This window comes from Peromyscus californicus, unplaced genomic scaffold (genome assembly GCF_007827085.1).
Source record: "Peromyscus californicus insignis strain IS unplaced genomic scaffold, ASM782708v3 Scaffold_41__1_contigs__length_357258, whole genome shotgun sequence".
NCBI classification, from domain to species: Eukaryota; Metazoa; Chordata; class Mammalia; order Rodentia; family Cricetidae; genus Peromyscus; species Peromyscus californicus.
This window is the reverse complement of record NW_026294553.1, coordinates 26,256-54,013: the sequence shown is the minus strand read 5'-3', so window position 1 is coordinate 54,013 and position 27,758 is coordinate 26,256. Positions and strand designations below refer to the sequence as shown.

Sequence of the window (27,758 nt, the reverse complement as noted above, 5' to 3'; positions counted from 1 at the left end):
GCAGGTGGGTCACCCCCGTTGACACCCCGCTGGCCGGGGCAACTGGTGCCCAACGTGGTGGCTCGACCCTCACCTCGTTGGGAGTTGAACGTCCTTCTCCAGGAAAGTCCAGACATCTGGTGGAGATATTTTTGCTGATCGTCCATTGAGACCGCCCGACTCGACACCCTTTCTTGACGATCCGGAGGAGAGCAGGAAGGACGAGGTTAGTCTAAACTTAGGCTTAACCATGGGATGGGGAAGTTCTTCCCATGACCTTTTCCTTAAGGGCATTAAAGAGGCCCTCAAGACACGAGGGATAAGGGTTTGCAAAAAAAAGACCTCAACAAATTCTTTAGTCACTTAGACGACTGTTGTCCCTGGTTTCCACAAGAAGGGACGATTGATGTTAATGATATCCTAAAGGTTTATAAAAAAAAGATTTAAGAGACCCCTAAAAGCTGCCAACCTTATAAAATTCATTTACCGTCAGACTATGATAAGCGGCAGAGATTCTAACCCCTCCCTTTTAGGGAGAAACCTGCCCTTACTTCATTCAGGGTCTTACAAGGAGGTAACACAATATTATCACACGACCAGACCTCCTGAGAGTGTAAACTAGAGCTAATGAAGTTCCCTATGTTCTCCATAGTAGCAGCAGCGTCCTGGTACAGACAGTCTTTTTTGCTAAAACTATTGGAATCTAAGGGCTAACTTGAGCCCTAAATTTGCCCTGCAGCTTCATTTAAATTAACACAAGCCTCACAGCCAGTGCTGATTTAAAAACTAATGGCAACTCCCAGCTCTCCTAAAAAAGTGTCCTTTTCTCTCTCTTTCCTCTTTTTGGGTTGACTTTTAAGTTCTTGGTAATTTACAAAAATCTTGGCCAAGTACAAGAACTTCAGTTGACCCATTTCAAAAAAACAAGTCCTGCTTAGGGGACGCCCTGCTACAACCTATATGGACTCATCTGACCCCCGAAGACGTTTGGGGGTTGGAATCCTAAACATCTGCCTTCTTCTTCTCTCTGAACCTAACTATCTGCTATCTGCATCTCAGCTCACTTCCGCCCTTCTCCTCACCTTGCCATTCCCGGTGGCTGTCTGGCTTGATACAGACTGGACAAACCGGCTGCAGCTTCTACAAAAAGAGAGAGAGAGAGAGAGAGAGAGAGAGAGAGAGAGAGAGAGAGAGAGAGAGAGAGAGAGAGAGAGAGAAGAAAATCCTCCTCTGTTTTGCTGTGGGATGTTCTGTATGGCAAATGTGTTGCTCTGATTGGTCAATAAATAAAACACTGATTGGCCAGTGGCTAGGCAGGAAGTATAGGCGGGACAAGGAGGAGAATAAAGCTGGGAAGTGGAAGGCTGAGTCAGAGACACTGCCAGCCGCCAGGATGACAAACAGCATGTGAAGATGCCGGTAAGCCACGAGCCACATGGCAAGGTATAGCTTTATAGAAATGGATTAATTTGCCGGGCGGTGGTGGGGCACGCCTTTAATCCCAGCACTCGGGAGGCAGAGCCAGGAGGATCTCTGTGAGTTCGAGGCCAGCCTGGTCTCCAAAGCGAGTTCCAGGAAAGGCGCAAAGCTACACAGAGAAACCCTGTCTCGAAAAAGCAAAAATAAAAAAAAAAAATGGATTAATTTAAGCTGTAAGAACAGTTAGCAAGAAGCCTGTCACGGCCATACAGTTTGTAACCAATATAAGTCTCTGTGTTTACTTGGTCGGGTCTGAGCGGCTGTGGGACTGGCAGGTGAGAGAGATTTGTCCTGACTGTGGGCCAGGGAGGAAAACTCTAGCTACACTGTTTTAATATAAAACCTAAGTTCTAAGTTTACAAAGACAACTAACTTATAAGTTGGTAAATAAGTTTACTTTAGTTAAAGATAATTAAGAAGTAAAACTTATTGACTGATTCGCCAACCTAAACTGTAAACTGTTAAGGATAAGTTGTACTTAAGCTATAAGTTATTAGAGATAATTATTAGGATGCAAATTAAAGCTTGATCATTTTATGATCAAATTCTCTGATGTATACAAAATCATATTTATATACATGCTAAGTATGCTAAATTTCATATAATCAATTCATTACTTAGCCCCCTAGCATTTAAAATGTTTAAGTTTTGGACAAAACTGCCATACCCCTTATTGCCAGGATTTTTTCCAAACTATGCTTTGAGATCATTTGGATTATATTCCCATTTACCAGGCCTAAAAGGTAATTTGCCTTGCTATCCAAATTCTTGCCAAACAGATTTCAAAATAAACTTTGACTGTTCCTTTGTTTAAAGGAATTCACCACATTGGCTGCTCTCAGTAATCAATCACCTATATCTCCTGATGAATTAAATACAAAAATGCTTTCAGATGTAAGTAAAGTTTTTATAAGGATATGAATGATTAGATATAAAGAATGTTTAAGAACATTAAGAAATAGTTTATTGTATGTGTAATGCAAGTCATTGGAACAGAGAAATATAACATATGAACATCTAGATATGTTATAAATGATCCATAAATCTCAGTAAATAACCCAGAGATACTGAGGATGTATGCCTAAGTTAGATCTATGGATAGATATTGAGGTCTGAGATAGATATATAGGCTTTAAAAATAAACTTATGTATACCTTAATACAAAAGTCTATGGACCGCCTCAGAAGGGACACTGGGGCTAATTATATGCCGTAGCTCCTCGGCTGTACAAGGTTGCCCTAGGGATGTACGATTCTGTCTTTACTGGAGAGATTAAGATCATTGTACAATTCAGATTCACACAAGGCAGAGCCTAAGGGAGCTGCTGGTGTAGATTCTAGTGATATGGCCTTCTGGGTTCAGGAAATTAAATATTCCAAACAACTAAACACTTAAAATACAGGGATAATTGGCTTGCTAGACATAAACATAGCTGTTTCTTATATTTCTGAAAAAGATTGGCCAAGTACTTAAGACGATTATTACTTCTTCGTCTCTTACAGGCCTAGGTCAAGCTAATAATGTAGCCAGAAGGTCAGGAAAATCTAATGCTTCTATCTGGATCAAACAATGGCTTTTAAATGCTGAAAAAATTATAATTGCTACCTGTCTGGTGGAGGAAAAACTTAAATATTCGGCATATGAAGTCCCCCACCAGCCCTTAAATCACCCCAATATCTTTTTATTTAGGAAAATCAGGCTTATAAACTGTTACAGATCCTTTAAAAATTAAATAAAATTTATTAAAGCCAAGGAAAGTCTCACAGCTTGGCTTGCCATCTCCCAGGGCCATCCCCAAAAATCAAAAAAAAAAATCGTCATAGATATACAAGATTGTTTCTTTACCATCCTCCTCAACCTAAAGATTGTCAGGATTTCGCTTTTAATTTGCCTACTCACCCTACCATGATGGAGGCCAAAGTTGACATACAGAGCAGAAAATGCGAGTTCTGTCTATCCAGGACTCATTCATTGAACAAAGTTCCTCATTATATATGCAGATTAACTATCAGAACTGTCAATTATAGCTTCCTCACAGTCCCCCAACCTATATGTTTGTATACATGTATATGTATATACATATATCTTACAATACATTTATTGTACAGATGATATTATATTTGTATCAAACTATGAAACTTGTGAGTCTATAGAATGGCAGATAGCTCTACAGGACATACTGGCACCTTTTCATATGTCTGTCCAACAATTATAAATTCTCTCCCTATAGAAGATCACCCACGAGGCTTACGTCCTTATGATTTATGGTTATGAAATAAGAAGTTATACACCATTTCTTTCACTGCTTTTTAATTTTAGGAATGCCTTGAGCCCAAATATAGACAACAGCCTTACATATACTTCAAGAGTTCTTAAGAATTGGTACTTATTTTTCATATCCCTCACTACAGGTATTCCTCATCACCACCAGGTCAAGCCACAAAGTTACACCTAAGCCTCTATGATCTCCTCACTGGTATTTAACAAGGTCCTGCTGTTTTCATAATGTCAGGAGGAAGATACATGTCTTTATAGGACATTGAACGCCTTTATGAATCCTGGATCGCCTGGTCACACCATATATTGGCAGCTGCAGGACAAAGGCGTTCTAAAGCTGCCAGTCTAAATACAGGCTGTTATTTACCTCTAGATTCTTAAATATTGAGCCTTGAATATGAATAAATTGATACAATTCCAGATCCTTTTGATGAACTGTTCATCAAAACTTATAGAAAGATGATTAGAACTAATAATTCTGTTCTAAATGTATTTTATTAATTTTTGTCAAAATATATATGAGACTTGGGAGATATGTAAATGACACATTTCAGATTTCATTCTCTGGCTATCCTGATGTTTTGTTGAGGCTCCAAGGACTCATAATTTTGCTCTGATAAAGTTCACCACTGTTATATTGCTAACATGTCTAAGATTTTGTCTATTAAGAAGGTTCTCATAAGCTTCAGGAGATCATGCCGGCGGTGATGGCGCGTGATCAACATTTGCCAATGCCCACAAGCCAAGAAGGACTGGGAGGAATACAACCTGACTACAGTTTATATCTCCCACTTACAAATTTTCTTTTTCTTCTCTGGGGGTGGGGTCAGACTGCCCACAATTGCAAAATTTATTGGAGGGAGGAAAGCGTAGGATGCCCCAAACCGTGACTGCAGTCACTCTGGCTGTCCTCCTGGAGGTCGGGGCTGCAGGGGCCGGTACAGGCATAGCTTCCCTGGTTTTATCTAATCAACATTATTCAGAGCTTAGAATTTCCATAGATGAGGATATAGCGCAGCTTGAGCGAGGCATTTCCGCCCTTGAATCCTCCCTCACCTCCCTTTCAGAGGTGGTCCTCCAAAACCGCCGAGGGCTCAACCTCCTCTTTTTACAGCAAGGAGGTCTCTCTGTGTGCCGCTCTCAAGGAAGAGTGCTGCTTTTATACTGATCACACAGGAGTAGCAAGGGATAGCATGGCCAAGGTCCGGGAAGGCTTAGAGAAGCTCAAAAAAAGAAAGAGATCAAGAGCTAGGCTGGTTCTAAAATTGGTTCTCTGCATCTCCCTGGCTAACCACCCTCCTGCCGTCCCTTCTGGGACCCTTGGTTGGCCTCATTCTTCTCTTGACATTCGGCCCTTGAGCCTTGTCTCGACTAACTCGATTTGTGCGCGGTCAGCTGGCCGAACTTCAGGCAAAACAAATTCAGGTTCATTCCCATCGCCTCGATCTCCATGATCGTGGTCTCGATGAACCAGATAAAGACTCCATATCAGCACAGGCCCCTCTGCCCAGGGGAGGATGCACCTGTGCCTGGGAGCTGGAGCCCACTGCATAGGGGATTGAGGGTGCAGCTGGGAATGCAGAAGGCAGGGAGACCAAAGTGCTCCACTATCTTGGGTGCCTTGGATGACATGCTTTATTGCATGGCGGTTATGCAGACCCTGTACTCTTTCCTCCCGAATTCAAACCCGCCCCCTGTAAAAAACTGCATCGTAGCCGGGCGGTGGTGGCGCACGCCTTTAATCCCAGCACTCGGGAGGCAGAGCCAGGCGGATCTCTGTGAGTTCGAGGCCAGCCTGGACTACCAAGTGAGTCCCAGGAAAGGCGCAAAGCTACACAGAGAAACCCTGTCTCAAAAAACCAAAAAAAAAAAAAAACAAAAAAACAAAAAAACAAAAAAAAAAACTGCATCGTTCCAGCATCCTTCAGGGCACGTGGGGACGCCTACATGGACTGACAGTTAACAATGGAACTTATCAGGGATAGAGCCTCTGTCACCCCTCTCCTGTCACGGCAAAAACATTTGGGCCTCCTTTCTTTGTTTTGCTATACATAGAGAAGGGGGAGATATCAACAACCAAACATGGACCATGGAAAAGTACTAGCTGGGCCAGAGAACAAGCCCCTGCCCTCAACCAGATGCCCCCAAAGATAAAGAACAGGTCAGGCAGGTCAGGTAGCATAGCAACAGAACAATGGGCCCTGACCAGTGAACTTACCACCTAGCACAACACCCTCACGACTTGCAGGTCCCCCTTCACCTGCATGTCCCCCTTCACCTGTACGAATGGCACATCGTGCACCCCTTCCCTCCTACCTGCCCCCTCCCTCTCCCATGCTATATAAGCCTTGCTGAGGAGAATAATACTTGCAGCTTGATCAGAACACACTGTCTTGTTGTCTTCTTTCGTGTCTCCCCCATCCCTTTCATTTCCCTTTCATTCTCTCCTGCAGGTGGGTCACACCTGTTGACACCCCGTTGGCCGGGGCAACCCCAGACATGCTAGAGAGGTGGGGTGGTGGTGTCCCACAACCGAGAGCACACAGGGAGGTGTGAAAACAAGGGAGGAGACCACCCAACTCAATGGGACCCTAGGTCAAGCACCGGGTTCCCACCTGGCAGAAGGCCGCTCCCAGGTGGACACAAGGGATAAGGGCAGACAACTGTGTATACTGGTCAGGACTCCAGGGTCGGCAGCCTGAGTCCCCTATTCTAGCGTCCCATGGTCTAATAGTGAGATGGGAGAGGAGAAGGGCTTCCTTCCAAAACCTTGGCCTCCGTGGTGAAGTGCATTCAGATGGATCTGCCAAATCATCCAAAGCAGGGAGCACTAGGGTCCGGGGACATCCACAACCTCGCCTCAACAGGCAGGCCGACCAGGTCCCTGAGGAGGAGACAAGGACACATCAAAAGAAGAAACATTGCACCCACCTGCCCTCTTGTCACCAAACCCTGGGCCCCGGCCCCACCTTAACCGTCTCCTAGGCAGCACCAGGCAACCATTCTGACCTACCTCCAGCTCTGTCACAATCCCTCTCCTCTGCACAGTCCTCTGCCTCAAAAACCTAACCTCCCACCTCCCAACCCTACCCTACACCAACTACCAGGCACCACTCAGGAAACTTCTTTTTCCCTTCTCTAATTTCCCTGTATCCTCTGTGGACACCCACCTGCCTGTGGCAGGGCCTAGGCACACACAAGACTCAGCTCTCTCAAGAGATTCAACTGGCCCGAGGACAGCAACATAGAATTAAGGGACAAGAAGTAATTCTCACTCTTAACACCAACACCAGGATGCCTGCTTCACACACCCACCCTGTCTGTCCTTATGGATATCCCACAACATTGCAGGTGTCCTACACACAATTCCCTCCAGGGCCCCAGACCCATGGAACAGAAAAAAGTGTCCACAGACAGAGTGGGTCTGCCCACCAGCCTGCATGAAAAAAACACCAACAATCACGAAAACACCCAACAGCCCACATGCAGATTCTCATTTGCTCTCCCACCCTCTCTCATCCTGTCCCGCCCCCCTCTCTCTCCCTGTTGCCCCCCCCATTTATCTATCCTCCTCTACCTCCACCTCTACCTCTATCTCTGTCTTTCTCTATCCTTCGCTCCTATGTACCGTCCCATCCCTGGTATCCACGGTAGCTAGGCCATGTTCAGTTGGGAAATGCTTTGCACTCCCCAACAGGAAGCCTTCCTTCCATGAGCACTGAAAGTCTCCAGAGGACCTCCTCCACACTGCTGACATCTTCCATCATGGAGCCTCGAAGAAAATCACTCTCCCTGCCACCTGGAGACAAGCCTGTCTATGCTCTTCCAAACCTCCTTCTCTACAAAGCCTCATGGAGACATTTGCTTAGGATAAAAAGGGAGCTTCCTGGTGCCTTGGTGAGGGTGGAGGCCCTGACTTCCTAGACCTGCCTGGCAGGCCACTCCAATGGAATGTCCCACCACCTTTCCAATGGTTCTTACACAATGCTCTCATCCACCATGCCCCGGCAAGGCCTGAGCCCCCAACCACACACACGATGCACCACTCCAAACCTTGTGCTCACCTGAGCTGGAGCTGAAGGATAGAGCCCTAGAAGGCTTCCCCTGCATGCAAACCTGTCCTTCCTCTACATCCCAGAGCTGACCACGATAACTGTTACATACTGTGCCTCTCAGCCATTGCTTATGGCTTCTCACAGGACTAGGCCACAATAATCCCAGGTATACACAAACACCCAACACACACACACACACACACACACACACACACACACACACACACACACACACTCACAAACACTCCTCCATGCGTAGCAGTTCTAGGACTCTAGATAGAGCTTTCTGTTAATTTCAGAGCCTTCTCTAAATATTCTTCCTGCTGACATGATGCCTGCACAGGGGAGTGAGTGCAGGACAAGGGGATTTTTGACCTTTGACCCTGGGAAGTCTCCCTGGGTTTAAGGCAGAGTGAGCTAGGCAGGAGAACAGAGGAAGGAGTATGCGGTCTGCATGTGTGTCCTGCATAACACAGAGGAGGCTTGTCGGGGGAGGTAGGGACCATGAAACCTGGCTACCATGGTACCTATGTTCTGCCATGCCTGTTTATGAGCACCCCTGTGTCCAAATCCTGTTTGAGCTGCTTCTACTGGGATTCACTTTGAGCCACCACACTGCCTTGCTGGGTACACACAACCACCTTGCATAGGATGATGATGGGTGGGGAGCTTTAAGACCCCTTGTAGGGATCTGGGGATGTGGCTCTGCAGCAGGAACCTTTTCTGACAGGTCCCAGTCTCTGAATTCCACCTATAGCACAGCTCAAGGGGAAAGCCTGTAAAAGGAACAAAAGGAAAGCCAGAGAGAAGGCCTGGCAGCCAGAGAGGAGAGGGGATGGCAGGGAGAGAGTTAAATGGATGACAGACATTTGGCCAAGGTGGCTAGCAACCAGGCCTGAGACCCTGAGTACCTCCCAGAGATGCAGGACACAGTTTGTGTGGTCTCCGGAAGTGAGCTGTGGATACCGCTAGGGAGGCTCAGACAAAAGCTAGGGGGTCCCAGTGTGGACTTGTGCACCACAGTAAGGGCAGGCGGTCCGGCACACGGGTAGGAAATTTCCCCAAAACGACCATGATGCAGCCCAGGCTGCACAATCTCCTGCGGAGAGGTCCTCTGCTGCGGCCAGACATGGCGGCCACAGGACCCGGGAGGCTGTGCTTCCGTGACCTGCAAGCCAACCCTCGTGGCGCCCGCCCGGAGCTAGTCTCCTGGACCCTGCTTCCTCCTCCAGCTCTCCTGGCTCATGGAGTGGGAAAGAGAACCGCTTTGGTCCTGGGGGACCCAGGCGGGAGCCCTTCCCTAGCGGGCCGCCTCCATTTCCAGGGAAGCACAGGGACTTGCTGGCGGAATCGGCAAACTGAATCCGCGTGATGGCAGCAGTGCACCGAGAATGCCAACGGCCAAGGGTGCAGGGTGCTCTCCCTCCGCCCTTCGCAAAGCAAAAAAATTAAAAAAAAAAAAAAGAATTCTCCTGCCAAGTTCCAACATGGAGGCCAACCCTGTAGGAAGGGACTGGACACACATGAGGCTCTAGGGCTGCTGCTAGGGATCCCAGGGTGTTCAGCGGGTGGGGTGCGGTGGGCACATGAAGGATACCGACCTTAACACTTCCTCCATGCCCTGCACTGCCCTGAGACACTTGGCTTTGGGCACATGCCAGCCCATGATGGCCCCGCCTGAGGGTATCATGTAGTACCTGGAGAGGGGGCGGGTGGTGGAGGGTGTCATGGAGGGGGCCAAGTGGGGAGTGTGTGCATGTGGGCGCAGAAGCACTTGAGAGCCTGCACCAGACCCTAAGGGAATCCTACACAAACCACATGCCAATCTGGACTATAGGGAAGGAGCCTCAGAAACATACTCATGGATTTGGGGACCACAGGCTGAGCATCACTCCCTAGCTGCCAAACCAGGGCATTCTCACAGTGGTATCCCTGCCCTCGCCCCGCCCTCACCCCAAACACACACACACACACACACACACACACACACACACACACACACACACACACACACACACACATACACACAGCAGTTTCAGAGATCCAGCAGCTGTCTACATGACTCCACCCACCAGGGTGACCAGTACAGCTGCCAGGATGGCCTTGGGTCTCCTGACCCAAGCATCCAGGTCAAGGCGCCAGCCAAGAGGGGCCTCCCAGGCTGACCCCCGTCTGCTAGGGCAGTGGGTTGGTGGTGTCCCAGAACCGAGCGCACACACGGAGGTGTGAAAACAAGGGAGGAGACCACCCGACTCAATGGGACCCTAGGCCCAGCACGGGCTTTCCACCTGGCAGAAGGCCGCTCCTGGATGGACACAAGGGTAAAGGACAGGCAGCTGTGTTCACTGGTCAGGGCTCCAGGGTCGGCGGCCAGAGCCCCGTGGCCCAGGGTCCCATGGTATAATATTGAGATGGGAGAGGAGAAGGGCTTCCTTCCAAAACCTTGGCCTTGGTAGTGATGTGCGTTCAGGTGGATGCTGCCCTACATCATCCGAAGCAGGGAGCACTAGGGTTCGGGGACATCCACAACATCGCCTGAACAGGCAGGCCGACCAGGTCCCTGAGGAGGAGACAAGGACACATCAAAAGAAGAAACATTTCGCCCACCTGCCCTCTTGTCACCAAACCCTGGGCCCCGGCCCCCACCTTAACCATCTCCTAGGCAGCACCAGGCAACCATTCTGACCTACCTCCAGCTCTGTCACAATCCCTCTCCTCTGCACAGTCCTCTGCCTCCCACCCCTAACGTCCCACCTCCCCACCCTACCCTACACCAACTACCAGGCCCCACACAGGAAACTTCTCTTTCCCTTCTCTAACTTCCCCAAGTCCCTGTCAGGCACGGAACTCTCTGTATCCTCTGTGGACACCCACCTACCTGTGCAGGGCCTAGGCACACACAGGACTCAGCTCTCTCAAGAGATTCAACTGGCCCGAGGACAGGAAATTAGAATTAAGGGACAAGAAGTAATTCTCACTCTTAACACCAACACCAGGATGCCTGCAGCACACACCCACCCTGTCTGTCCTTATGGATATCCCACAACATTCCAGGTGTCCTACACAAAATTCCCTCCAGGGGCCCAGACCCATGCAACAGAAAAAAGTGTCCACAGACAGAGTGGGTCTGCCCACCAGCTTGCATGAAAAACACCAACAATCTCGAAAACACCCAACAGCCCACATGCAGATTCTCATTTGCTCTCCCACCCTCTCTCATCCTGTCCCGCACCCCTCTGTCTCCCTTTCGCCCCCCCCTCATTTATCTATCCTCCTCTACCTCCACCTCTACCTCTATCTCTGTCTTTCTCTATCCTTCGCTCCTATGTACAGTCCCATCCCTGGTATCCAGTGTAGTTTGGCCATGTTCAGTTGGGAAATGCTTTGAACTTCCCAACAGGAAGCCTTCCTTCCATGAGCACTGAAAGTCTCCAGATGCCCTCCTTCATACTGCTGAGATCTTCCATGAAGGAATCTAGAAGAAAATCACTCTCCATACCACCTGGAAACAAGCCTGTTTATGCTCTTCCAAATCTCCTTGTCTACAAAGTCTCCTGGAGACATTTGCTTAGGCTAAAAAGGGAGCTTCTTGGTGCTGGGGGTGCGTGTGGAGGCCCTGACTTCCTAGACCTGCTTGGCAGGCCACTCCAAAGGAGGCTCCTACCAACTTTCCAATGGTTCCTATACAATATTGTCATCCACCATGCCCCAGCAAGCCCTGTGCCCCAAACCCCACACATGAGGCACCAAACCTTGTGCTCATCTGAACTGGGGCTGAAAAATGGAGCCCTAGAAGGCTTCCCCTGCATCCAAACCTGTCCTTCCCTTACATCCCAGAGCTGATCACCATAACTGTTACATATTGTGTCTCAGCCACTGCTTCTCACAGGACTAGGTCACAATAATCCCAGGTATACACAAACATCCAACACACACACACACACACACAAGCACTTCTCCATGCGTAGCAGTTGTGGGACTCTAGATAGAGCTTTCTGTTAATTTCAGAGCTTTCTCTAAGTATTCTTCCTTCTGAGGTGATGCCTGGACAGGGGAGTGCAGGACAAGGGGATTTTGGATCTTTGACCCTGGGAGTTCTTCCTGGGTTTAATGCAAAGGGAGCTAGGCAGGTGAACCCAGGAAGGAATATTCGGCCTTCATGGGTGTCCTTCTTGAAACAGAGGAGGCTTGTCAGGGGAGGCAGGGGCCGTGAAATCTGGCCACCATTGTACCTAAATTCTGCCTGGCCTGTTTGTGAGCACCCTTGAGTCCAAACTCTGCTCTAGCTGCTTCTACTGGGATTCACTTGGAGCCACCACACTGCCTTACTGGGTACGCACAACCAGCTTGCATAGGATGATGATGATGTGAGGGGGGGAGTGTTCAGACTTCTTTTAGTGTTCTGGGGATATGGCTGTGGAGCAGGAAATTTTACGGACTGCTCCGAATTCTTCAATTCCTCCTGTAGCACAGTTCAAGGGGGAAAGCCTTGTAAAAGAAACAAAAGGCAAGCTAGAGTAAAGGTCTGGAAGACAGAGATTAGAGAGGATGCCAGGGAGTGAGCCAAATGGATGACAGACATGTGGCCACACTGACCATATGTCCCTAAGCTTTTGTGTACCACTCTAGATACCTGGTAGTATGTGTATGGTTTCCAGAAGTAAAATGTGGGTGCTGTTGGGAAAGCTCCACCATATTTAGTGGGTCATTATGTGGCCTTTTGCACATTGCTAAGTAGGGCATGAGAAATTCCCCACATCAACCCCGATGCAGCCTAGAATGGCATGATTCTCCATGGGACAGTGACAGCAATTCTTCTGAGAGAATATTTAATTTAAATATATGTGATCTTATACAGCATTCATACATATTATATATTTTTATTTTTAATTTGTATAAAATATATATATATATATCATATGATTATGTTAATTATTCTATCCTGACCCTTATAGTTTCAAATGACATTGAAACCCCACTCTTTATCTTTCCTATAAGGATATAAACACGGAGTAATTTCCTTGACTTAAAAATATACTTAAAATTGATGTCGACATATAAAAAGTTGTAACAGTCATAGAAGAAGAATTGTAAGATCACAGAGGTGTCTCAGGTAAAAGCATTTCCTTGTGTGCGCCTGAAAACCTGTGTCTAGATCCTCTGCAAATTATACCGCCCCTGTTGTTCTACCTTTGTTTAGGTAGATAGAAATTAAAGAAGCGAGCAGAATAAAGCCAAAAATTTTAGGTCCACCATTTTGGAGTGTGCGCTGAAAATGCAAAAATAAGAGAGACCCTGTTTCAGACAAGGTTAACAATGAAAACCAACTGGATATAATTGTTCTAACCACTGTGTATACGTGCCTCATGCACTACACATACACACACTTTGTATACACACACACACATACACACACTTTGTATACACACACACACACATAGAAAATTAAAAGATAAAGTAAACTTCAAAAATAATTCTGCCGTGCTGAATGTGTTATAAGAGGCCTCTTATCTTAGCCTTGGGTGATGAAAGCAGGAGTATGTTGGAGACAAGACACTTAGTTTGAAAAATAATAGAGGAAGAGAGCCTAAAGCTTCTCAGGTGTCAAGTCACCTTGGAGTATACACAAACTTGAGAAAGAGCGATGGCTATGTACAGGAAGTTCCTAGTTCCATGCCTGGTTCACTGATAAACCTTGATAAACCTTGTAGCGATGCAGAAACTAAGTGGAGAGGTAACTTCTTTTGTGTTGTTTTGTGTATTAGGTCATTCCTTTATCATTCTAGACTCTAGAGGAGGAAGCTTAAGTATTCCTACATTTGAGTAAAAACACAGCAAAAAAAAAAAAAAAAAAAGCCCGTGGCTATATGTGAACATAATATTCATCGTGGTAAATAAGTAGGAACTATGATATCAATCTCGTCAGAAACTTTAAGTTTTAAATAATGCTGCATTGGAGGCTTATGCTTCAGTATGATTAACCACCAATACAAGGATACAGAGGAACACCCACAAATACCGACAATGCCCTCATTTGTACATAATTTGCATTTTGACCTGTTTTTTTAAATAGGACTTGCTCTTTTTAGGCATATTATGTATTATTATAGACTTTGGTATCAGAAAGAAGTTTTTCTTAAAACTTTTAAAATTTAAGTTTCATTATTCCTTTAATATTCCAGGGAGCAAGTGGTTGTAGGGCACAGTGCTTTTCCTCACATGAGCAAGGTCCTGGTAAATCAGTGCTGTAAAATATTCATAACCATGATTTCATATCTTCTCTAGTTCACAAAACTCTAGAGTCTAGACCAGTGAAAATGTGACTGGCCGGTGGTCCATGTCTTTAATCCGAGCATTTGGGAGACTTAGGTAGAAGGATTTCTTAGATGGAGGACAGCCTGGTCTACAGAGCCAGTTCCAGGGCAGCCAGGGCTACACAAAGAAACCCTGTCTTTCTGGAAAGAAAAAAATGCCCCTGATATTTTGTGAGATCTTTCCAATGCACACTCAGAAAGGCAGCTGTTTTTGGTGATGTTTTCCCCTCTGAAACATCCCCGAAAGTAAACGTTCTTGCAGTAAGTTTGGGGAACCCGCACAGCCTTGCACTGGGCGGCCACACTTTGGCGATTACTTAGCTCAAACCACCACAGCACCCGCGCCTAAATGGCGGTGCACAGGCAGAGAGTAGGGGGCCCTGCTTAGAGCTGAGTCCCTGAGCCCTCTCTGGCCTACCGCAACCTCCTCTGGACCAGGGAAGTGATTCCGGGTCCCCCACGAGGCCCTTCCACCAGGCTTTCCGGATGCTGCCCAGTGCACAAACTCAAGTGTCCCTAAACTCATGAACAAGGCCATCCCACGTGGTGTCTCCTCCACCTGCCAGAGGGTCCGTCCCAGTGAGCGCCAAGTCCCAAGGCTCCAGGCTCAGGGTCACACACTCAGGGACTGGAGAGGCCCTGGCTCCAGAGAGATCGCTCAAGCTACCAGGAAGGTGGGGATAATGCAAGAATCTTACGTGGTCCAGGCAGGGCCGTCCTGTGGTCGGATCTCAGGCCTCTGGGGGGCTGCAACCGCCAGCAGCGTGCACTTGGCGCCTTCTTCCCACTCTCCCACCTCTTGGTTGAGGGGGAAGTAGGAAAGGAAGAAGGAAATTCCTGTCCCTCTGAGTGCTGGCCCCGCCCAGCGGATAACTGATCTATCCTAGATCCGCCCCAGAGTCTCAAAGGGGCGGGACCTGTGGACCTGGGAAAGCCGCGAGGGTTTCTTTGCTACTTCCTGAGAAAATCTTTGGCTCCATTAAGTGAGACAAAGGGTGACTGAGGGAGCCATATAACGGGAAATTAGCATTTACGGGAGAAACAAGCTTAAATAGGTTTTAATAAAGATTAAAGTGTTGTGCCACCACACCCCTTCGGGTGTTTTGCCTGCATATATGTGTGTGTACCACAAGCATTCCTTGTGCCCACAGAGGACAGAAGAGGAACTGAGAGGGCACTGGATCCCTTGGAACCGAAGTTATAGACACAGATGGCGGTGAGCTGCCGCAGAAGTACTGGGAACTGTGCCTGGGTCCTTTGGAAGAGCAGTGGTTGCTTGCTCTTCAGGAGGGGCATGTCCTCAAGTTCTGGCAGGCAACCAGACCAATGGCAACAGTTTATATTGTCTGAGGAAATCTCTTGGACTATCAAACCACAAAACTCAAAGGAGATTTCACACACCTGGCACCAGATTTTTTTCTCCTAATGTCTGTGCTTCCAGGGGAGGGCATTATTCCCCAGGATGGGATATTTCCAATTAAACTACATGTACATATTTTGTATCTGCATTTTTAAGAAAGCCTATGAGAACTAGATCTGCCTATGGATTTTTTCAAACACCCAAAGCATTCTTTATCCATTCCCTCTCCTGCTAGCTTTCCCACCCCATACATCACCCTCCCCCCACCCCCACCCCCACCCAGTCATTGCCATCCCCACTTATGTTTCCCCCCATTTCCCCTTCCTGTCTTCATGGTACCTGTGCTCTACTACAGAGCCAAGAAACCAAAAGAGATATTCCCTTTTTATATGTGCTCTGTGCTTGTTAAAGGTTTTTGCTGTTGTTGGTGTTTCATTTTTCTAGAGACAGAGTTTCTCTGTGTACCCCTGGCTGTCCTGGACCTCGCTCTGTAGATTCAGACTGGCCTCAAACTCAGAGATCTACCTGCATCTGCCTAAGTACTGGAACTAAATATGTGTGCTACCACCTCCCAGTGTTAATTTTTTAAATTAGCAGACAAATTGTTGCCTTTCGTTATTGATGAAATGACATTTTTATAGATGTGTTTCCTTTTACTTTTTCATTCCCCCTTCCCCCACTCTACCCTGTACCCCTGATTTCCTCTTTCTATCTGATCGTCCTGTACCTCCACTCAAATAGTCCTTCTCCTATTTGGTTGACAGCATCCCATTCTACTTAAAATTCCTTCCATGTATGTTCCTGATACCATTTTTCACATGACCTCAAGTGTGAAACAAGACACATGTCCATTTTCTGATGAATGTTTAAACAAAATGCTTAAATGTTTTCATTTTGTTGTTTCTGAAACAAGGACTCACACTCTAGCCTGAGCTGGCTGAACTACATCCCTAGCTCTTTTTAATCAAAAATTTGTTTTGAGACAGGGTCTGGCTAAGTTGCCCAAGCCAGCTTTGAACTTCCTACCCTCCTGCTTTTACCTCCAGAGTAGCTGGAGTTACAAGTCTGCACCACCAGGCCAAGCAAGTGAGGAATAGTTTAATTCAAGTATCTTATCCAAATTGTTCTGTAAGTTATTCTGTTCATTTTCTAAAAACATTGACAACATATTTGTATATCATTAAATATTTGCATCCTATTCTGGGTGACTGTGCTGAGAAATGAACCTCATGCTTAATATATACCCCAGTCCCTACATCTCTACATTAGCCCCTATATCTTTACATTTCCTTATTATTTCACTATGTCATTTAAGAAACTACATATGGCCTAGCGTTGGGTTAGGGTAGGATGAATACTCTTTTTGCTCGAATGGTTTTACTGCCTGATTCAAAGAAGAATATGGATAACACATCATGTTTCAGAAAGTTACTAGGAGGACCTGTGTCTGTCTATTGTAGTCAGACTTTCATTTTTCACCAGCCAGTTCCCCCCAAAAAAACCACAAAGAAACTTCTTATTAATTATAAATGTGCAACCAATTGCTAAGACTTGATTTTTAGCTAGGCCTTGTAACTTAAATTAACCCATTTCTATTAATCTATGTGCTGCCGTATCGCTCATGGCTGGTTACCTCATATCCTGCTCCCTCTGTATCTTGCCAATGACACTCAGACTCAGCCCTTGTCCCTCCCAGCATTCTCTCTGCCCAAAAAAATCCTGTCTAGGTATTGAAGAATCGGCTTTTTATTCACAATGAGAGCAATACATATTTACAGTGTACAGAGATTGTTCCACAACAGTCTATAGTCAGCTAGAAATTACAGTTGAGTACAATGTTCAAGCCAGATGTTCCTCTGTCAATGCAAAAACAGCTTTTGTGGAGAGAGAGCTCATTTGGTAGATAGCTTACCAAGTATGCAGGAAGTCCTGGCTGGATTTGATTCCCAGCACCACAAAATTCAAGCATCGTGGTACATGAATATAATCCCAGCACATAAGGGGTAGAGTTAGGAAGATCAGAAATTCAAGATCATCCTTGACTACATAGTGAATTTGGGAATAGCCTGGGTTACTGATGAATCAGCCTTCCTCCAACTTAGATTTAAAGATCATCTTATAATAAAGACAAACTATTTTCATTCCTAATTATGATTAAACCTCTGCTTCTCAAGGATTGTCACCTGTAACCTTATCTACACATGGTTCTCTATGGCCTGCTCTGAGAAAAGACAACCATATCTTTGTTTCAAAAAGTTGTTATGACTACCTGTTGTTATAACTAAATTGTTATGCCCACCTTGCCACTATGTCTTTGTTTGAGGAGACTGTTATGATGAACTTGTTATGCTTTTGTTCTCTTCCTGTAACACCACCTACTTTGTCCACCAAATCCTCCCTTTTGGAAAGCCCCTACCTCTAAGCTACAAAACCCTTTTCTCCCTCATGTCCATTGTTGACCTCTTGACTCCAACTTAGGGGAGGGCAGTCCATGTACACAAATAAAAATAAAAAAGCTTGCTTTAATTAACTTGGCAATGATGACTTGGGTTGGTGGTCTTTCTCCTCTCATCTTTGGTATTAAGTTTAAGCTCTCTCTCTCTCTCTCTCTCTCTCTCTCTCTCTCTCTCTCTCTCTCTCTCTGTGTGTGTGTGTGTGTGTGTGCGTGTGTGTGTGTGTTTTCAAGTCAGGGTTTCACCATGTAGACCACACTGTGCTAGTGTGCTAGAACCAGCTCTGTAGACCAGACTGTCCCCAAACACAGAGATTTGCCTGCCTCTGGCTCTCAAGTGCTGGGATTAAAGAAGTGAGCCACTACCACCTGGCAAGAAATTCTATTAAAAAAAACCAGCAATGATAAAATCCCATGATACACTTGCAATATATTGAATTAGAGTTTTCAAAATCTTTTGGCACCATTAACAATATAGGATTATGAATATGTGCTTGTAGCACACCCAGAACAATTGACATAAGATAGGACACGGAAAAAGAATTCCCTGCTTATTGAATAAATATTGTTAATGAATTTCTAATGGCATGTGCCACCTCTGCCCTGTGTGCTCTTGCTCTCTCTGCCCCAGTTCTATTGATGGGAGCATCAAGTATGGGAGATTGAAGCTAGCTGTGTAAAATCTAGTATAAGCTCAATAATCATTTAATAATATTCCAAGCCTTTGGGTGGGTAGAAAGTAGTGATCTGTTGCTTTATTCCAAGAGGATTTCACTTGATAGTACAGGGATATTAGTTCATACAGAGAGGTGTGTAGTCTGAAGTTTTCCTGTGCCCTGCCTGGTCCCACAGCTGCTCAAACCCAAAAAAACTTACAGAGGCTTATATTAATTATGAATTGTATGGTGATGGCCTATGGCTCAAGCTTCTTACTAGGTAGCTCTTATAACTAAAATCAGCCCATTTCTATTAATCAATATGTCACCACGTGTTCCATGACTTTACCTGTGTGCCATTACGTGCTGCTTCTTTGACTGCAAGATAGTGTCTCTCCTGCCTCTTCTTTTTCCTTTCCCTATCTCCCTTGGATTTTCCCACCTGGTTCCTTCCTGCCCTGCCATAGGCCAATGCAGCTTTATTTATCAACCAATCAGAGCAGCACATATTCACAGCATACAAAAAGATCCCACAGCCCTTTCCCTTTTCTATCTAATAAAAAGGAAAGTTTTAACTTTCACATAGTAAAACTGCATATAATAGAAGAGTTATCAAGCAAGAATTGCAGTTATAATATCTAGACTATTTGTATTTGGCAAAAATCAATGAAAATATTCTATCTAGCCTATATTTGTGAGTCTAAAGTTTTGTATTTAATTTATCATTTATCATAATTAAGGAAAAATTATAATTATAATTATCTTTCCTTCAACTACATCAAAGACTCCAGAAGGATATATTACCTAAGCAAACAGGAAGTGTATTGTAAGCAACTTCCAAAAATCTAACATCACACAGAGAGCTGGCTGCCTGTACAAGTTTTTGTGTTTGAGTCTCTCTCAGTTTTCTGCAAGGAATCATGACCACACCTAACAGCCAGTTTGAAGTCTCTAAAAAGATGATGGGGCCCCACAATGACTATTCCACATGGACAATAATAATACCACTAAGCTGACAAACATCACCCAAAGATCAGCTTTGGACTGCAAACTGCTCAGGACAATTCCAAAATGGCTCTCTGCGATGATCCAGCCTCACAGACTTCTTGAACAAGGACTTGAGATAAGCCCTGCACTTTTGCATTATGCAGAGACTGGACAACAAATGATAGAGCTACCTCCCCCAGGACTTGACAATTAATTCAAAATTTTTCTTTTCAGGATGCCCTAAAGATTCCTTTCTCCCCAAACAGCAGGAATTAATTTTACTAACATGACGCCCACATTCCCAAGAGGTGGTGTGACTGGTGTTTGGTCTGTTTATGGGTTTATGATAATTATTGTTTAGGATGGTTGGTTACAATTTGTTATTGTTAAGGATCAGAAAAAAAGGATAAAAAAGGAGATTAGATAAATCTTGTAGGTAGGTTCTTGTTTGAAAAGAAAAGAAAAAAAAGGAAAAAGAAAAAAGAAGATAGAGATATGAGATAGATTATTGAATCTACCCTGAATAAAAAGACATAGAGATGATAATATAAAGGGTAGATTATTGAATTTACTCTAAAAAGAAAAAAGCGAGGATATAGATATGATATAGACAAAATGGTCAATTATTGAATCTACTTTTAGAAGGCAACTACTAGTTTCATATGCTTAGGTAATATATCCTTCTGGAGTCTTTGATGTAGTTGAAGAAAAGATAATTATAATTATAATTTTCCTTAATTATGATAAATGATGAATTAAATACGAAACTTTAGACTCACAAATATAGGCTAGATAGAATATTTACATTGGATTGGATTTTTGTATGTTGTATACAAATTATGTATATTGATACAAATGTGGGATTGATTTTGTTAGAAAATGCTGTATGACTATTTTTAATCTTGTTCAAGATATTGTACCTCTACAGTTCATTTCATAGTGTAATGCAATTGACAAGTCCTTGAAAGTTATCATTACCAACTACTGGGATATAAAGAAATGAAAGTTAGTAGTTAGTCACTACAATCGAACTTGTAGTCATGTTAGGTATGTTTTCATGGTCAAGCAGGAATATAATTTAGGTAGACAGATTATCTTCAAACACTTCAGAGATCTATGGAATAAGGCTTTTAAAATATTTTCATAACATGGACTTTTTTTTTCATTTTTTTATGACTATGAGACATGTCAGCTCCTGGCAGCACCAACCTACTTGAGAGAAGATGGGTATTGAAGAAACTTCATATGGAGTTTACTTTCATTGTGGCAAAAGTTAGCCACTGGGCAAGAAAGTGCCCTCTCATCAACTGCTGACAGTATGCTATCCAAAATGAACAAGCAGGGTACAAAACAATGGAGTGCTGATCCTTGCCAAGACAAGGTAGGAAGGCTCTTTAGAAAATCTTGCTTCCCACAGGAGTCTGTCAGATATGCTAAGCCTGTAGACTGAAAATGATGCCCCAATATCGCAGAGAAAACTTGGGTGACTGTTCAGGCAGCTCGCTATTTCTGTCATAAAATATATCTGCTCAATTTTTAAAACATATCTAATATGACTACAAGTTCTATTGTAATGTCTAACTACTAACTTTCATTTCTTTATATCCTAATAGTTGGTAATAATAACATTCAAGGATCAGAAAATTGCATTGTTAAATGAACGGTATAAGTACAATTAGAAATATACATATAGCATTTTCTAACAATATCAATTTCAGTATATATATAATTTGTATACAATATAAAACAATCCAATCCAATGTAAAGTATTTAAAACTAGTAATTGTCTTTTTCTTCTTCTTTCTTTCTCTTTTTTTTTAAACAAGAACCTTAAATCTAATCTCCTTTGCTTAGCCTTTTTCCTAACCCTTGACAACAACTTGTAACCAACTCCCCTAAACAATGAAAATTATCCCAGACCCAAAACCCATTAAAAAGACCAAAAAACCACCCGCCCCACACCACCTCTTTGGGAATGTGGGCGTTGTATTCTTAAAATTGCTTCCTGCTGGGTATGGGCGAAGTTATCTTTATCCTGAAAGAAAAATTTTAGGTTAATTGTCAAATTCTAGGAAAGGTAACCATATCCTTCATTATCCAGTCTGTGTATAATGCCAAAGTTCAGGGTTTATCTCAAGTCTTTATTCAAGTAGTCTTTGAGACTGGATCATCTCAGCTAGTCATCTCAAAATTGCTCTGAGCACCTTGTAGTTCAAAGCTGATCTGTAGATGATGTTTGTCAACTTAATGATGTTATTATTGTCCACGTGGAATTGTTGTTGTTGTGGGGCCCCAACTTCTTCCTGGAGACTTCAGTTGATGTTAGGCCTGGCCGTGATTTCCTGCAGAAAACTGATAAGAGACTCGCACACAAAGACATATATATGCAGCTAATTGAAGCCTTTTTTCTAGAATTAATTAATACTCTATATGACCATTCATATCTTAACAAAGGTTAAAATGTATATATATATCTATATATCTATATATTAATCTTGTAAATTTTGATATAAAATTTATACTTTAAGAAAAGTTTTAAAGAATCAGAATAGAATCAAAGAGTTGAGATTAGTAATAGAATAGTCCCTTAGTTAATTTGGCTTTTCTCCTGTCCCATAGCAGAAGATGGCTCTTTTATTCTGGCATGATACAGGGGGTTTGCATTTTCCTTTTAACAACATGCTTGAGTTTAAAGAAGGAGAGAGCCATTCTCCAACTCCAAAGTCAGCTTTAAATTTTAATTGAACTGGGACTATTAGAAGACCAGTAGTGTTAAATTTTTAGAGAAAAGCAGAAACAAACATTTAGGAAGACATAAAATTTTTTAGATAATATATACCCATACGCCGTTTCACTCTGTTTCCTGGGATAGATGATTTGTCCCTTTTCTCAGTTGTCTCATTTGTCCAGTGTTCTTCAGATTCCTTAACCTTCATTCTCCTAAAAGACAAAAACAAAAACCTTTCCCCAAGACTAATTTTGGGGATGTTCCTTTTTGGCAAGTTATTATCTGATTAAATGAAAAGACATGTGTTACTGGTATAAGTTAGTTTAAATTGGATGTTCATGCTGGTTGAAGAACTATCACCTCCTCTAATTAAGAGGTTTCTCTTGTTCAAATCGAACCTTTATCAATTTTGATGGTACCCACAACTTATCTTCTCCTGTAGAAACAAAAGCAAAACCTCGTCCCCAACGTAACACATACCCTGGTTTCCATTCTGAGGTCAGCACATCCTTAAAGTATATAGGCTGATTTAATTCTGTAGTTTTTTCTATTATCCAATGTCTCTCTGCAGCTGTTGTTCCTTTCTCATTGGCATTAAGAAAATTCAAAGTTAATAGAGCATTATGCAGTCTGTTTCTGGGGGTTTTTGTTACCCCTTTTTGTTTATTTAACATATCCTTTAGAGTTCTGTTTGATCTTTCTACAATTGCTTGACCTGTAGGATTATGTGGTATGCCTGTAATATGCTTTATATTGTAATAAGCAAAAAACTGTTTCATTTTAACAGAGACATATGATGGAGCATTATCAGTTTTGATTTGTGCAGGTATACCCATGATGGCCATAACTTCGAGCAAATGAGTGATTACAGAATCAGCTTTTTCAGAACTCAAAGCAGTTGCCCACTGAAATCCTGAATAAGTATCGATAGTGTGGTGTACATATTTCAGTTTTCCAAATTCTGCAAAGTGAAACACGTCCATCTGCCAGATTTCATTCCTTTGAGTACCTTTTGGGTTACATCCAGCTGGTAATGGCGTTTGATTGTAGAAGGAACAAGTAGGACATTTCTTTACTATTTCTTTGGCTTGTTGCCAGGTTATGGAAAAATCCTTTTTTAAACCTTTACTATTGACATGATGTTTTTTATGAAATTCTGAGGCCTCCAGCACATTTCCTATCAATAATTTATCAATCTCATCATTGCCTTGTGCTAGAGGGCCTGGCAGACCAGTATGGGATCGAATGTGAGTTATATATAAAGGATGACTCCTTTTCCTGATTGTATCTTGTAATTGAATAAATAGTGAAGTTAATTCTGAAGCATCAGGGATAAATTCTGCAGTTTCAAAATGTAATACTACTCTTTCAGCATACTGAGAGTCGGTTACTATGTTGAGAGGTTCTGAAAAATCCATTAATACCAACAGAATAGCATACAATTCTGATTTTTGAACTGAATTATAAGGACTTTGAACCACTTTACTTAAATTTTCTGATTTGTAACCTGCCTTTCCTTGTTTGTTGGCATCTGTATAAAATGTACGAACTCCAGATATGGGTTTTTCCCGTACAATTCGAGGCAAGATCCAATCAGCTCTCTTTATAAGATCAATTCTATCGCTTTTGGGATACTTGCTGTTAATTTCTCCCAAAAAATTACTGCAAGCTCTTTGCCAAGGTTCACTTTCTGTCCATAATTTTTCAATATCCTCCTTAGTTAAAGGTACAACAATTTCTGCTGGGTCTATTCCTGCTAATTGACGAAGTCTCAATTTTCCTTTCCAAATCAAGTCAGAGATTTTTTCCACATAAGTTTTTAATTTTGTATTTGGTTTATTTGGTAAAAATATCCATTCTAATATAATATCTTTCCTTTTCAGCTCTTAACATTCTGTCTTTATTCTGTATATTTAGCATTTTAATTATTATGTGGTGAAGGGGATTTTTATTTTCTTCCAGTCTATTTGGAATTCTATAAGATTCTTGTACCTTCTTAGGCATGTCCTCCTTTAGGTTGGGAAAATTTTCTTCTATGATTTTGTTGAATATATTTTCTGTGCCTTTGAGATAGAATTCTTCTTCTATCCACATTATACTTTGTTGCTTGGATTCAAACGGCTTCCTAGGGGGCAGGGGTGAGAAGGTGTGGCATCAATGACACAGCCACCAGAACTCTGTGAAAGCAAATAACGAACTGATTTATTCAATAACCCGGAGGCATTTATATACCCTCCTCCCAGCACCCAGTCTGTGTGGTCATCCCTCATTGGCTGCGCATGATCAGGAACTCGGACAGAGACTGTTGTTAGGTCCTCAGTCAGAATTGGGATGATCAGGAACTCTGACATTGACTAGGAACTCTGAGCATCTATTGCTAGGCCCTCAGGCAGACTCTAGGTTGGCTATTAAGGAGGACACTATGAGCATGCCTTGGCTATTGGGCTGAGCCAATTTCCTCGACCCTATGGGCCTGTCCTACTACATATCTACCCTTTTATTTTATTACCTGGGTACTCAGCAGGAGTCGGAGTTCTTTGCTCCAGCCTTGTTGACCCTGCCTCAGGGGGACTCAGCAACTGGACTGTGCCTTTCTTAGGATGGGTTGCCAAACAAGATCTTACCCATGTTTAACTTCCAGCCCTCAAAGAACATCCATCCCTGCGGAGTCACCCAGGGTGGCGAATGTCAGGCCGTATTTTGAATTTCAGAAAGCCAGACATGCATAATCTCCTGTGGAGGGCTATGAGTTCGATGTCTAAGAGCCATCAACACCTATAGTCACCTTAGTGGCTTGCCTATTGTTGTTGGATGTGCTGTAGGAGACACTTAAAAAGAGAAAGATCAAAAGCACCACCCCACCAATCCAAACATAAGTGAAATCCAGGAGGAATCAATCAGCCTCTTTATATTATCAAAGAGTCAAAGGCCATAACCTGTGCTCTTGTCTGATTTAATTGGAAAATTTTATGTGTTATCTGTAATGAATAATATAGAAACTTAGCTGACCATGGGTCCTTACTATATTTAGCTATCTCCCAGCCTGTTAAACTAATGTTCCTCATCTCAAAAGGCATTATATAAAAGGAGGAAAAGCAAGGCTCAACAAGTCTTCAGCCTTTAGAGGGGCAAAGAGAGCAAAAAAGGGGAATACATATATTACCCATCCTGGCTGACTTTCTCCTTGGTGGAAGTAGGCTGATCTATGGCCAAGCACACATGTCTTGCTGGGATCTATATTGGCATAGTGGCACTCAAAAAAAAAAAAAAAAAACCTCACAAGCATACCCTCTCCCAGGATTTGGTAGGCAAGAGGGCAGGTGGGTGCAGTGTTTCTTCTTTTGATGTATCATTGTCCCCACCTCAGGGACCTGGACAGCCTGCCTGTTTAGTTGAGGTTGTGGATGTCCCCAGCCCCTAGTTGCCCCTGCTGTGGATGATGTGGGGCAGCATCCACCTGAATGCAGAGGTGGGTTCCCAGCTCTGAAGAGAAGTGGACACAATTTCCCATCCCTAACCCACAAACTATCTCCAGTTGATAACCACTTGCAAATGAGAACTGAGTTTTCTCCAACAGCATCTCACTGGATCTACAAAGCTCTCTTAAGATCAGACCCCATGCCCAGCCATAGGTGGCCAACAGGACACAAACTCAATGGCATCTATAGAGGGTTTTTTTTTCTCGCAATTCTTTGGATTTTTTTTAACTTTACAGGTTCTTTGTGTATGTATTATTGCTTCCTGTTTTGTGTTTTCATGGGATTCCTGTGCTAACATGTCTCTGAGTGTATATTTACTGTGCTTTTTCTTTTGCTCTGTTTCTTCTGTTTGTTTTGTCCTCTTCTGGTTTGTTTCTGTTTTCTATTTTAAATTTAATTTTATCGTTTCGATTTCTGTTTGCTTTGTAAGAACAGACAGTATGCATACTGATGGGAGGGTAAGTAGGGAGGATCTCTGAGGAATCTAAAGAGGGGAAACTGTAATCAGAATATATTGTATGGAAAAGTATCAATAAAAGAAGAAAGAAACCTTGACAAGGTAGAAGAAAGCCCTCATGAAATTCCACGTATAAAACTGTTACATGACCAAGTAAGTCTCTGTTTCATGTATTATGAAATAAATTTGAGTAATAGTTTGTAAAAAAATTAATAAAAATGCCACATGAAAAATGTTTTTTAAATTTTGTCTTTACAATAAAAATTTTTAAATAGCTATGATTATAACTAAGACTGTGGAATTCATTTCAGTGGATAAATATTTAATTCTGTTTTTAACAGTTGGCCTATTAGATTAACAAGGTCCCCATACTATTGTTAGGAATTTCTACTATGGTAATCAAAATTCAAAGGTGGTCTTCTTCTGGATGTAAAAAAGCAGTACTAAAATAAAGATAGTACATTGAAGATTTCATTCTAATTGTATGAAAAGGACAGAGTGCAGCTATTTCTAACACATTCTTGGACTACAAATTTTGTGAGGTGGTAAGCTTTAATAGCATATTCTTGAAAACTTCAAAATGTTGTATAACAATCTCAAAAAACCAAATGAACCAACATTGGCACGAGAAGTGCCCTTTCAAATTGTTGTTTACTTGTGTCTAAGAGACTCAAAAAACAGTACTGGCTAATCCTATTGGCCTTGTTCAATCCCAGAGGTGGAAGGTAAGTCCCTATTGGTGAAGGCACAATGCTGTTCATGCAAAGAGCTCAGAGGCCTCTGAGCTGGATCTGACCTGAAAGAAATCCTTTTTCCTAAGGACTAGCTTTCGTGCTACCTTCCAAAGGAGAGCCACAACCAACAGTCCTATCTAGCTAGGACATCTATGGAGTACAACAAGCACCACCACGGTACAATAAACCCAAATGTTGCACAGTGACATCAAAAGTTTTCTGATTACCAACAGCTTATCATTGTAGTTAAGCCCTACTCAACCTGAGAAAAGATGCCCAGTACTGGAAATGTAGCAAGCTATCCAGGGCAAGGGAATTGATGATGTCCTCCATTTTTTGTTTGTTTTTTCCTCAATTTCTTTAAGGGACTTATTCATTTCCTCTTTAAGGACATCTATCATCTTCATAAAGTTGGTTTTAAGGTCTTTTACTTGTATTTCAGTTGTGGTGAAATTCTTTTTTGTGTAGACCAGGCTGGCCTCAAAATCACAGAGATTTAAGTATAGGAGCATGTGGGACAAGCATAAGCTTAGGCTGAGTTTTCATAATTAATAGTATGTCTCCATGTCATTTTTTAAATTGTGAGCTGGAGGCCCAAAGGAAAAAATCTGCCTACAAGTATGCATCATCAACTCTTACATCTTGGCCATAAGGAACAGAATACCGAGGATGGTAGCACATGTGTTTAATCCCAGCATGCAGGAGGCAGAGGAAGGGGGATCTCTGTGATTGTGAGGCCAGCCTGGTCTACACAATGGTTTCCAGTCTAGCTAGGTCCAGACTGTAAAACCTTGACTCAAA

General features: G+C 43.1%; 1 long non-coding RNA gene across 1 annotated transcript; it reads right to left on the bottom strand.

The window, feature by feature from the left end:
- Positions 1-5,617: 5,617 nt before the first annotated feature.
- Positions 5,618-14,972, bottom strand: LOC128123707 (uncharacterized). The gene is made up of 3 exons (XR_008222793.1): positions 14,803-14,972; positions 10,079-10,350; positions 5,618-6,619 (listed from the first exon to the last, which is right to left on the bottom strand). It is a non-coding gene; the product is annotated as an uncharacterized LOC128123707 (long non-coding RNA).
- Between the last annotated feature and the right edge of the window lie 12,786 nt (positions 14,973-27,758).